Genomic DNA, 14012 nt, shown 5'->3' with positions numbered 1-14012 from the left:
ACAGAGGTTTCACTAGTGAAGCCCGCAGCATCTAGTGGTGTGACATCAACTGTCCTCAAGCAGAGGCTTTAGTTTTACTCTTTTATGGAAGCAAATACTTTCTTCCAACATTTTTGAGTTCCATGAAAAATTTGAAAGTCCTAATAGTATTCAATTATGGGTTCAAGAGAGACATAGTATTCAATTATGGGTTAAAGAGGTCCACACTGAATGATCTATTGGCCTTATCTTCACTTAGTTTAAGACTATTCACTTGGAGAGGCTGCATGTGCCCCAAATTCAAGAGCATAGTAAAGTTATGTAGAACTTAGAGAAGCTATCTTTAAGCTTTTAGTGAAGATTGGAAAAATGTCTGGGTTCAATAACACCCAGTCGAGCATTAAGCTTCCAATAATGCTAGATTTTAACCTGGAGCACTTTTGTGATTTGGAGGAGATGCCCCCTCGTATTTGTGACACATCTTTAGTTGTGGATTGGACTATTACTAACTGTCATTTCCTTCAAAAGTTACCTGATGACTTGGGGAACCTCAACTCTTTAAGAATGTTAAGGAAGGAAAGAAGTACATTATGCTAAGTTATCTTATGCTTTTCAAGTTTTTTTTGGATATCTACAATGTTTCAGGTAGGAAAGTACATTCTGTTAATTAAAATTTGTCTTGATAGAAAGGCCCAATTTCAAATTCTAATGCTTTCAAAAAACATTGTATAACTGTGATGTTTCTAAAAGGAAAGCATATTTTTTCAATTTAAGTATCATGATCCCATATTCCAACTTATTTTTCAGTAACCCATTAGGCTTTGTAGCTTTGAATAAGTCCATGTCTTTTGATAAGATCCTCTTCCAAATTAGAACGCAGTTTCCTTTTGGCAATAACCACATACAATGTCTTGATTTTGTTATTGAGAAAAAAGAGGTTGTGAAACAAGCCTGTGCCATACAAGGAATTGATTCATTGATTATGTATCAATTATGGGCCGCTCTTGATGTAACAATGTCTTGATTTTGTTGCTTGAAAATAGAGGTTATGCTTTACTATTTCACAGAATTTCTTACAATCTTTCCATAAGTATTGATTTTTAATCTCTGTCACTAAGGGATGACAGTAATGACAAAGGTAATATTCCATGGTTTGAAGTTCCCCTCTTACTAAATATTTAATTATATCACCACAATTTAACTGTTATTTAAAGGAATTGTATTTGATTTGTAAACAATTCATTGCTTGATTTATAGATTTTGATTTTTTCCCTTTTTTATTTTTTTCTTAGATTTGGTATGAGATATCTTCCAAGATTTGGGTTCCCTAGTTTCCCCACCATAGCTACTAGGTTCAAATGCTATCATTAAATATTCTCGAAATGTTACAACTTTTCCAGTAAGTGTGCTTTGAAACATTGTTGTTGCTATTCCATGGTGTTAATGCAAATAAGCACTGCAACTAGTGCCATTATTTAGATTAAGTGCCGAAATCTAGTGGTTGGAGTGATTGTTTTCTAGCTACTGAGGCCATATGCATTTTTATCTCTTATGTTGTCCTGAGATATTCAAATTCAGAATAAGAATTGAGGTCTCGTTTCCACTGTAGATTGCAGTCAGTTTCTTGAACACAATATATAGTAGATTATCTTTTACTAATCAACTGTGGATGTGATCCCTCGCAGGAAAGGAAATTCAAAGTGACTTTGATTTCACATTGATTTGTCAAAACATCCACACAGGAAAGGAGATTCAAAGTGACACTGATTTCACACTGATTTGTCAAAATGGAGGCAAGAGAAAATGAAACTTTGTATTCAACAATGCTCTTAATTTCATATGTACATGCACAGACATATTAGTAGAAAATATTGAAGGGTTGCCTAAGTAATATTTTCCATTCCACTACATTCTTTATAGCTTGTAAATAAATAACTCGGAACAATTCATTACACTACTTGTTATTCTTTATTAATCAGTGGTTAAGATTTTGATATTGAACTGGCTAAGATTTTTCTTTCTTCTGTGAAATTGCGTGTTCTATAATGCTTCTTTTCCATTCACTATGTATAGCATATAAAGTTTATCTAATGGAGTAGGAAGATTGGAAAGTCTTGTGATCCTTGAACTATGTTACAAGGCAGAAACCCAACAGGGCAGGGTAGGTGCATCCCCACAAAAAGGTCACAAATACCAAAGTTGGTATTGGCTAGTGCCTTGAGCTAGAAAATTTCCTTTACCCTTGTATTAACAGTGAATCTAGAGAGGATTCTAATATTATCTTTATAAGATTTATAATTGTTAAGATTGATGAATAAAATTCATGAGACATGAGCTAGGATGTCCTTGCAAGGTGGTTGTTGATTATTGGAAGCTATGATGGCCATTATGTCAGGCCAGGTGGTCGCACTCCCTTGATCGTGAGCACGATTGTGATCAAGATGGAAGACTTCATAGTCTATATTGATTGTTTAGCAGTGATAGTTAGTGGGCTCATTCACAAAAGCTTCTATTTCACTCATCCTTTTAATAGAGTTGTCAGATTCAATTTCCAAAGGTTTTAGTTACACTATAGAGTTGAGTTCCGAGAGAGTTGTGATTCACAGTGTTAAGTATAGCAGCTATGAAACTTGAATGAAGACAAGCATAGTAGAGGTATCAGACTCCGTTATAAGCTTACCTGCATATTATAAGGGACTTGGTTTGATTTTTAATAATTTTATAAACAAGTTCCATGTCATGGAAATGTGAAAAAAAAAATGATATTGCCACCATGTGGCTCTTGTCATATATGGTTTTATATTTTTTCACAAAATTCTCTAAGAGTTCACAATGCTGAGATTCACTAGGACTTTACAAAGTTTTATTATTTAGTGAAAGACTCGCCAAGATCTTACAAGATTTTATAATTGAGTAAAATATTCGCCATGCCTGGTGAGATATTCGCTAAAAAATTATATATACATATTATATTATTGATAAAATCACCTTCCATTTTTCCTATATACCATGGAGATTCGCCCATTTATTATACATATAAATTTAGGGGGGGTTCGTAAAATTTTCCCTCGACTAGAGCAGGGCTCGGTCTAAGATCTGGAGCATTATGTTATGGTATTTTATATATTTACTTATAAATTCATGTCTTTAACGTATTGTAATGGATATTCTGTTGAATTAATATGAATGAGTACTTGGACCAATTGCATAGTATTATTTGTGTGTACTGTAGTGATTTATGGGACTGCTCAAAAGTTTTTAATGTCGAAGGTCTTTCCTTGTATGAATGTGATTTTTATAATGATATAATGTCATGATGAATGTATGCTTTAAGATGTACATAGGGTAATGGTTGTGACATCCTTGATATCCTTCTGAACCCTTCTTAGTTTCTGTCACAACACGCCTCGGGTAAGACTCCTTACCCCTTGGGGTAGGGTGAAAATGTCGGCGTTGTCCTGGACTACAACGGTCCCTTTTTGGCCCCTTGTGCCCAAAACCAAAGTCTTTCCCTAATGTCATTTTTGTGCCAAAAAATGGTTCCGTTACTGGGTCCCGAAATCTCAAGAACTGGTTTGGAATATGGTGTCAAGGATATTTAAGAAGGAGATTTGAGATTGGTGGGATAATAGAGTAGATCAGTTTATATCAGAGAAAGCTACTTGTTGAAGCCAACCTATCGCTAAAGTGAGTGGAGAGATTTTGTACTCAGAGGCTGCAAGTGATCAATACAAGATCTTCTGGTGTAAGTTTCTGGAAGACTTGTATAACTGGTTGAGGAGGCTAAAAGTAAAGAGTTGACTAGAAGGAGTTATGCTAGCTCATCGCGACTGGGTTCCCGCAGACCTCACAACACTTTGACACTTGGATAGTGAGTTGACAAGGGCAGTAGACTTTTGGGTACATACTACCGTAGATGGGTACTATTGTAGCAGCTACAACCACCCTCCAAAATTTTTCCTTAGCCTATTTTGGAGCTTCCCTTCCAACCTTACACAACACTTTGTCTTGCTTCGTCAAGTACTCAAGCTTCGGTGCTTTCCTTGCACAAAGGTAGCCTGTCAAACACAGTCGATCCATTCCCCTCACAGGTTGCTTACTCAGAATTGGTCCAGTTGCAGGCTGAGTAGCTTCCCCTTGAAAATTGTGCATTCCTGGAGGGAAACCAAACATTCCCTCCAGGAATTGCACAATCCTCTCTGACAGCCTGCTAGTCTCCTGGATTGTGCAATACTACCAGCCAACCCTCCCAGCAAGAAGTGCATAATTTTTCCCACCAACAGGTAGTTCAGCCCAGGATTTGTGCAAATTTGGCTAGAAGTCAGCTGCTGGTTCCAGTAATTGCACAATCCCCTTAGGCAATCAGCCCAGCTTACAGTTAGGAATGCACATTTTTCCCAAGCAGTTGAGCATTGGCATGCATGGACAGTCCGGTTGACCAGTTCCACTCGGGGCCGAGGAAACTTGACTTGCATGCATGCATGACTTAATCTTCCTCAAATAGAAAGAGGAAACATGCAAAAGGAATCCCATGATCCAGGAAGCTATTTTTAGCAACCAGGGGTTACATGCAAAGTTGTTTTAGAAGTTTCCCTCCAAGTGTCGCTTTTTCCTAGATTTGTGGCATGCACATCTTGAGACCAAACTTATTTATTCGACTCATCAGAGCTCATTCATTCACATCATATTGGAGCTCTGACATCCCACATCACATCCAGGCTCAGCTATTCATGGGTAAGTGGCCCTAACTTGTCTTTTTCAACATTTTTGTCGCTTTTTGTGTATTCACTTGTATTAGTGCTATTTTCTTAAATTTTTTGAACCCCTGCTGTTGTTTACATATATTCTAGCTTGTCCTAGCTCTGTTTCGATTTTCGTTTCTATCTCACTACTATCACATGCATGAAACTATTTTGCACGGACGTTCGCCCAACCGGCAAACAACCTCACCCACATGCATGTTGATTTGTTTGCTCAATCTTCCATTCATGTTTTGCATGCATTGTTTATCACTTCTGCTATCACTTAGTGTTGCCATGCATTTCATCGACTTACTTTCTTTCAGTTGCCCATCGGTGAGTCGGGCCAACCTTGGCCTGGTCTCTGTCCTCACCAAGGCTGCATTACACAATCTGTTGAAGGAAGGCTCACCTTCCTCTCTAGATTTATGCATTTTGGCCCAACATTGACCTCTTGGACTGAATTTCACATTTCTGGAGGTTAGTGACTGCTTGGATAAAAAATTTACGCAAAACTGTCCCTGGGCCAGTAGTCTTTCCCCGCTGGAATCGCACATTGCGCAATCCCAACAGCCAACTGCCCAACTGGATTGTGCATTTTGAAAATCCATCAGCCAGTTTAGCCTCCCAGTTAGTCCAGACTGCCTTTTGTGTAGTTCTGGAAACCAGTCACTTAGCCTCCCAATGAAATTTGTGTAATCTTGCTCATTAGTTCCCCAAGTATGTGCCGTGACCTTCCCTAGATTTGCTTCGTTTTCACTGACATATTCCTTGTCATGCATGCTGCTTGTTTCCAGATCTTTCAGGTGTTCATCTGTCTCAATGGATTCCAAGAGAACAGGATTCCAGGACATGGATGGTGTTGCAGTTGGAACAATAGTTGAATAGGTTTCCTCTAGCATGCCGATCTATGAAGATATGACGTTGTATCTAGACAAGGACATCAAACTGAAGTGGAAAGAGGTGAATGAAACATTCGCAGGTACTTTTGGGGAAGACCTTGAAGAACGTAAGGTGTATGTGAACATTCATAAGTCTGGCCTGTACTGGATTGCATATGGATACCCTGCATTCCCATGTGCGGATATGATTCACTAGATTGTCTCTCACACTGACCCCGAGACGACAACTTTGAGCAGTGTCAGTGGGACGAAGCTTGCAACCTTATGGGCACAAGACTACGATGAGATGTATCATATGGATGAGCCCATGACTGTCATGACCCCTCTGTTCATCTTTCCCAATAGCAGAGGTCACTCCAGAGATATTTTGAAGGATTGGGTAAAGGAGCCAGCTCATTTCAAGATGACCACTAACCGGATCTATAAGATGAAGATGTTGAGGAAGGCATACCAATACTTGGTCATATTCGTATGTTCAATGAGTGGCCAAGCGAGCACTGAGACCTTCATTCAGAGTTGGGTGGTCGCGTTAGACCAACTGGCTAGAGAAGGAAGACCGTGCAACTGGTTCGGCATAATGGATCATCAACTGAAGGAGCTAGTCACGAAGGCTCGACAATTGCTCGAAGGCATGCATGCAGAGATCTATATGTCTGCCTACATTCTAGATGCATTCTGTGCCCGACATGAGTTCCCAGGCTTAGAGTGGTCATGGTCATCGGTGTAGACTATTGTGAGTACATATTTCAAGCTATTCTCTGAGTGCAGCTTCAGAGGAGTGATCAAACGGCTGTTTGACCATCTTGTCACCCCAGTATACAGGTTGATATTCGAACAAGATCCACCTTGCATGTCAGAAGAAGCAATGGATGCATTACTAGGCATTGCGGATTGGTATGCCTCACCGGACAACACGTTCATCAGAGTGTTCAGTGTGGAGAAGCCTCCATATGTTTTGCCAAAGTTTGCTTTGGACATGATCATCATGCAGGAAGTAGCGTATCATATCTTAGCAGGATTAATAGCTAGGTTGTAGTGGCAGAAGAAGGCACCTTGGCCCACTCTTTCATTGCAGATTGGGTTATATGAGATTAAGAGAATCAAGAAAGAAGATGTCGAAGCTGAACAAATGAAGAAGTACCTATTCGACCTCCGAAGCTTCAACCCGTATGACCCACATTACATTGTGAATGATCATTGCATGAGAGTTTAGTTCAATTGGATCCATGGGGCATTTCATTGGGTCAAGGAAGACACATGGGGCTATTGTTACCATCACTCCAGACCCAATGAACAAGTCAGTTTCGCCGTAGAATGGTTAGCACGACAGCATGAAGCAGCGCCACAGAGAACACTAGTAGTAGTAGCAGTAGCAGAAACAATAGAGGCAACAGAGCCAAGCATACCTTTGCACAACAAAGGGAAGAGAAAGATTGTCGACCACATGGAGGAGGAACAAAGCTGCAAGTTTCGAGCAGATCCACTTGTAGAACAAGCAGCTATGGCTATTCAACATAAGAGGCAATAATGTGAAAATTGAATCGCACAAAGGCAAAGAGATAAGAAGAGAATGGAAGAAGTAGAGAAGGAGTAACATGAGTTGAGGGAGAAATTCTGGAAAGAACAAAAGCTGTGCCAATAAAAGAAGGAAGTGCAACAGTAGCAGATTCAACAAGGGGCACATCATGTGCACATAGATGAAGTGATTCCCATACAAGTAGTTGATTCTTCTGAACAGCTAGCATTAGGCAAACAGGGTGAGCTCTTGCAGGGCAAAACTTTGTTCATTAGATAGAATATGCTTTTGAATAGTTGGATGCAGACATGGAACAGCTGGAACTGGAACAGGACACTGACCTCATGCACCACAGAGAGGTCGACTCACCCACTTCAATGCATCCAGATGATGAGCAAGTCTCAAATGACCAAGGAGGCACTCAAATCCTTGGTGGTCAGCTAGAAGTAGAGATGCGAGACAACTCCTTTGATGAATCTCAACATAGAGTTGTGCATCCTAAAGAGTACCAGCTCCAGAGGAACGAACATCCCCTATGCAAGTTGAAGAATAAGTGATCGTGACCGATGTGCACAAGGACCCAACTACTTTGGCTGATGCAACTAGAGTGTATGCCAAAGCCACTAGCTCAAGCATTCGCTTCCTCATAGCTGAGAATGAGTGAATGGCAAAGGAACTACAGGTGGCCAAGTAGGGAGAAGACTTGGTAACAATGTCTGCCCGAGCTGAATTGAAGAAGGCAATACTGGAGGAAGTGTTGTAATTGGACATGGTTATGCGAGCATTGTTCTCCAAGTTCAGTACCGTGCATCAAGCATTCGTTCATCTTCACGGATGGCAGCATCCATGTGTGAGAAGAGCTCGCATCTTGAAGAACATACATGCTGCCATTGATAGCATGCAAGCATGGATGATGAAGTATAAAGGAGACCTGCTTCATTTGCCCAATATGATGAAGGCCAATGCGGTTGAGCTGCAAGCACATATTCGGAGTCAAATCCGGAACTACGAAGACCTACTGCAATACATAACTGGAATACAGGCTTCCCATGCACGAGTATTCAAGAGCATGGAGGATGTTGTGCACACATATGCGATTCCATCACTTGGGACTCTCACCCAAGCGAAGACCAAGAAGCAGGTCCAATAGGAGCTTGACTCATACTTCGACGAGTTGATGTGCATCGCCACCAGTCCAGACTTGCCTATCAGTGCAGACATCATGCGCAAGTATGTTGCTGGTCTGGCCACATTGAGGACATTGTTGCACATTCTTTCAGATGAGTTGGACAGAGGAGCCCAAGCAGTGTACCCGGATGCCATGGAGGCAAGGTTCAGGTTCCAGACAGATGTCACAGCGGAACACATGAACACTATCAGAGACTACCAATCTTGGCACCAATATGTTACTGTTGATCAGCATGAGGATGTCGAGCAGTTGGACTTCTATAGTTGTCTAAGTCAGAGTGGTGTCTAGTTTGGCTTGTTCAAGCCATTGTTCACATGGGTACATGTGCTTTGTATTGTTGAGTCATGTCAAGTGTAAGTCAAGTCTCAAGAGTGAATGTAATAGTCATAGAGTAGGTGAAGAGTCATGAGGGTAGTTGAACAGTTACAAAGGGGAATGTCAAGGGTCACCCCACCCTTTGCTATAAATAGTCCCTCATAACTCATTGTATAGGCTTTTGGTCATCCAAGCTTCTACTAAGACTATTGAATAAGGCTTGGAAAATATTGTAATGCGCCTTAGCATCTCCACTGCATAAGATAGTACATCTCTTTGGAGGAGCAGGCGGATGTGGCTATAACATTCTATTGATAGGGATAGTAGGTTTACATGGTGTATTGTATGGTTGTGACTTACACTTCTTTATATAATAAAAGCCAACACATTTTCATGAATATGTTGTTATTGTAGTTGGACTGCTCCGGTTGCCTTAATGATATATGTTGTTTAACTTACATACTTGTATATGAACTAATTTGTATGCAATTATATGAATCTTGTTGTCAATGTGTTGCATATGTTGTTAATGCTGTCACCGTTTGTGTCGACTACTCTGCCAGACATTAGACAAACCTTTCTTTGAACCTTGTTATATCAACCGTCACACTCATCTCGAACTGATCCGTGAGTGCTGTTCGTGTTATCTTGCAAACTTGACTTGCATGCATGCATGACTTGATCTTCCCAAAATAGCAAGAGGAAACATGCAAAAGACATCCCATAATTCAGGGAGCTATTTTTAGCAGCCAAGGGTTACATGCAAAGTTGTTTTAGAAGTTTCCCTCCAAGTGTCGCTTTTTCATAGATTTGTGGCATGCACGTCTTGAGACCAAACTTATTTGTTCGACGCATCATAGCTCATTCATTCACATCGATATTGGAGCTCTAACATCCCATAGCACATCCATGAATCTTCGACACATCTAGCTCAACTATTCACGGGCAAGTGGCCTCAACTTGTCTTTGTCAGCATGTCTGTCGCTTTTTGTGTATTTTCTTGTGTGAGTGCTGTTTGCTTGATTTATTTGAATGCCTGCTATCATTTACATATATTCTAGCTTGTCCTAACTCTGTTTTGATTTTCGTTGCTATCTCACTACTGTCGTATGCATGAAACTGTTTTGCATGGATGTTCGGCCAACCGACGAATGACCTCACCCACATGCATGTCGATCTGTTTGCTCAATATTCCATTCATGTTTTGCATGCACTGTTTATCACTTTTGCTATCACTTAGTGTCACAATGCATTTCATTGAATTACTTTCTTTCAGTTGCCCGTCGGCGAGTCGAGCCAACCTTGGCCCGATCTCTGTCTTCACCAAGGTTGCATTGCGCAATCTGGAGAAGGAAGGCTCACCTTCCTCTCCATATTTGCGCATTCTGGCCCATCATTGACCTATTGGACTGAATTGTGCATTTTTTGAGGTTAGTGGCTGCTTGGCCCAAAAATTTGCGCAAAACTATCCTTGGGCTAGCAACCTTTCCTAGCTAGAATCGCACATTAGGCAATTCCAGCGGCCAACTGCCCAACTGGATTTCATATTTTACAGATCCATCAGCTAGTTCAGCCTCCTAGTCAGTCCATAATGCCTTTTGTGCAGTTCTGGGAGCCAGTCACTCAACCTCCCAATGAAATTTGTACAATCTTGCTCATCAGTTCCCCAGGTATGTGCTGTGACCTTCCCCAGATTTACTTTGTTTTCACTGACATATTTGTTTCCATGCATGCTTCTTGTTTCCAGACCTTTCAGGTGTTCATTTGTCTCAATGGCTTCCAAGAGAACATGATCCCAAGACACCGATGGTGTTGCAATTGGAACAACATTTGAACAACTGTCCTCTAGCATGCTGATCTACAAAGATACAAAGCTGTATCTAGACAAGGACATCAAATTGAAGTGGCAAGAGGTGAAAGAGGTGCTATAAATAATCCCTCAAAACTCATTGTATAGGCTTTTGGTCAACCAAGCTTCTACTAAGACTATCTTGAAGAAGGCTTGGACAGTATTGTAACACGCCTTGGCTTCTCCACTACATGGAGCTAGTACATCTCTTTGGAGGAGAAGGAGGATGTGGCTATAACATTCTACTGATAGGGCTAGCAGGTTTACATGGTGTATTGTACGAATGTGACTTACACTTCTTTATATAATAATAGCCAACACATTTTCATGCTTATGTTGTTATTGTAGTTGGACTACTCTGGTTGCCTTAATGATATATGTTGTTTAACTTACGTACTTGTATATGAACTGATTTGTATGCAATTATATGAATATTTTTTTTAATGTGTTGCATATGTTGTTAATGCTGTCATTGTCCATGTCGATTGCTCTATCAGACATTAGACAAAACTTTCTCTGAACCTTGTTATATCAACCATCACACTCGTCTCAGACTGAACCATGAGTGATATTCGTGTTATCTTACCTTGTATGTTGGGACTGTTGCATCTGTGTTGACTGCTCTGCCGAAAGCTGTGCATGTTCTTTGTGTGGTGTGTTCCTAGCCAAGTTGGGACTGATCTCATTCAACCTGGAACTCACCTTCACCTTCCTCTCCCTTTGAAGTGTTGGAACCTATCATACTCATTCCTTGACTCACTACATCAGTCACACCCTTGCTACTGACAAAGTTATCTTACTTGCCTCTGTGTGACATCGCGATCAAGTCATCGATGCAGTTGTTTGGATTCATCCAACAAGCTGCATAGAGAGCAGAAAAATTACATGATGACCTCGTCCGTGAACATGAACAACAAAGAAGACAGTTGTAGGAGGTCACAGAAGAAAGAGATCAATTGAAACAAGCAAATAGTGATCTACAGGCCCAGGTAGATCAAGTTACAAATAAATTTCGGTCACTATGGCCAACCATATCAGGTGTTGTCGTAGAAGCTCTCAAGGATATTAAATCCTACACATTGGTCGAAAGTTGTGACCATATCCAGGCAGTGTGCTTGAGTTTGGAAAGCATGAATACAGACATGAAGAGAAAATTGGAGATCGTTAGATCGGCGTTGCCTGATCTGTCTAAAATATATGCTAGGACAATAAATGAAAAGATCAACACCATCGCCGCTGCAAAATAATCATGCGCTGAAGCGTTGGCTGATGGGTTTTAGCTAATGGATAAAGTCCATGACTGGTCGGAAAACCTAGCCATAAAGAATCAACATGCCTGCCCCCTGCGGGAACAACTCCAACTATTACTTGTCGACAGTAAAAGATTCATGGATCTTGTCTGATTGCAAAATATCGATGAAGAAATTGCCACACTTGAGGCCCAAGAAAAACAGATAGAGGAGGAATCTGTGAAAACAAAGAAGAAAATCAGACACATTAGACCTCCAGTCTGTCGACATGTCCTTCCCCTGAAAGAAGTTTGCAACAACAACAAAGATCAATGGAACAATATACAAAGCAACAGGCTGAGTCAGCTAACATCCAACACAATGGAGGAATTCATAAAACAGGTTGACTCCATAGAAAATGCGTGGCAAACAACATTGACCAAATATAACAGGTTTAGGCAAGAAATGACAACAACTGTTCCTGAGTTGGGGCCTTCGTTTGGAGAAGGAGGTCAACAGACTGCAGAAGAAGCAGATGACACAATAGTCGCTCAGAGGGAAGAACAGGAGCAACCGAAAGCAGAAATAACTATAGACACAACAACATGACCCACAACACTGGAGATAGATTAACTCAGGGACGAGTCAAAGAACTGTGGTTGAGGCCAATTGGGGCCTTCGTTTTGAATTTTGAAAGTTTTGAAGATATGAGGAGGGAAAAACAGGTGGTGGGAGCAACGGTCAAGTTGTGGTGAAGACAGCTGGGAAAGTGAGTAAGACCATGTAGTTGTGGGACAATTGCAACGAGGTGTCAGGAACAAGAAAAAAGAGTCGAGCGAACAAGGAGGAGGATGAGACGTGGCCAAGGGGATAGACAGCTGAATGAAACTAGAAGTTTGAGCAGTGAAGGAATAGATAAAAATGAGAGAACAACATGAAGAAGAGGTTGTTCATACCCAGGGGAGTCTGGAGCACAGAGGAGCAGTGGCGAGAAGACCAGAGCGAGGCTCGATCTGAGATCTGGAGAATTATGTTATGGTATTTTATATATTTTCTTACGACTTCATGCTGAAGATGTATTTTAATGGATCTTCTATTGAATTAATATGAATGAGTACTTGGACCAGTTGCATAGTATTATTTGTGTGTAATGTAGTGATTGATGGGCTTGCTTAAAAGTTTTTAATGTCGTAGGTCTTTCCTCGTATGAATGTGATATCTATAATGATATAATGTCATGATGAATGTATGCTTTAAGTTGTACATACGGTAATGGTTGCGGCATCCTTGATATCCTTTTGAAACCTTCTTACTTTCTATCACGTAATGCCTCGGGTGAGACTTCTTATCCCTTTGGGTAGGGTGAAAATACCGGTGTTGTCCTAGATTAGAACGGTCCCTTGTTGGCTCCTTGTGCCCGAACCCAGGGTCTTTCCCTGAATTCATTTTTGTGCCAATAATAACATTACGAGGCATAGTAATAATTACAATTATTAACTGCACCAGGAAAATTATTTCCCAAATATATTCACTTCTTTCCCACAGTTAGAGATTTTGACTATTTTCCTTAGGCATATTCTTATTTTCTTGCTTGGCATCACCAACAACATACTCCTCAACCTCATATTCTTGATCATCATCATCATCCTCTTCATCGTTATCAAACAGATTACTATTTTCATACTTGTTATAGAATCTCCCCCTGGACTTTGATTCATTCCACAAATTCTAGACTAACAACCAATGAAGCAATTTGTCATCCTTGTTCAAGTATTCTAACTCATGGAATTTTGGAGTAACTATAATTTTTCTTTGCATTAATTAACCTTGATAGTATCTTCCATTGAGCTTCTTGATGCCGTAACCCAAATACACCTTTTCGAATGACTTGATATCTATCATGACTCCGTTCAATGAATAAACACACCTTCCCAGCTAAGAAAGAAGCTCAACAATGGACGTCTTCTCCACCTAGGGCTTCAACAACAACAAACAATCATACATAGGCATTCTCACACCTCAAGCTTTCCTTGCAACTCTTTTACTCCTCAAATGTTTGCTACCAATTATTGGCTTACTGCTATGTAACACAATAATATTCGTAACGTTGTCTTAAAGTACAATATATGTTACTATTAGAAAGGAACATCATATAAAAATTATAATGTACGATGTTAAACATGGGAAACACCACAATATAACAACCTCCAAAATATAACACACTATTCAATGTATTAACGTCTTTTCCATATTATTCCAATATTGACACCATATGAATGACAACATGTTGTAGC

The 14012-nt window shown here is 40.3% G+C and overlaps 1 pseudogene; it reads right to left on the bottom strand.

Moving 5' to 3' along the window:
- Positions 1-13263: 13263 nt before the first annotated feature.
- LOC149255596 (uncharacterized) lies at positions 13264-13728 on the bottom strand (annotated as a pseudogene).
- Between the last annotated feature and the right edge of the window lie 284 nt (positions 13729-14012).

The sequence above is a fragment of the Pinus tabuliformis genome, chromosome 7, assembly GCF_031772625.1.
Source record: "Pinus tabuliformis cultivar Carrire ecotype Pingquan chromosome 7, CPIR1, whole genome shotgun sequence".
NCBI lineage: Eukaryota > Viridiplantae > Streptophyta > Pinopsida > Pinales > Pinaceae > Pinus > Pinus tabuliformis.
This window is presented reverse-complemented; position numbering and strand designations above follow the sequence as displayed.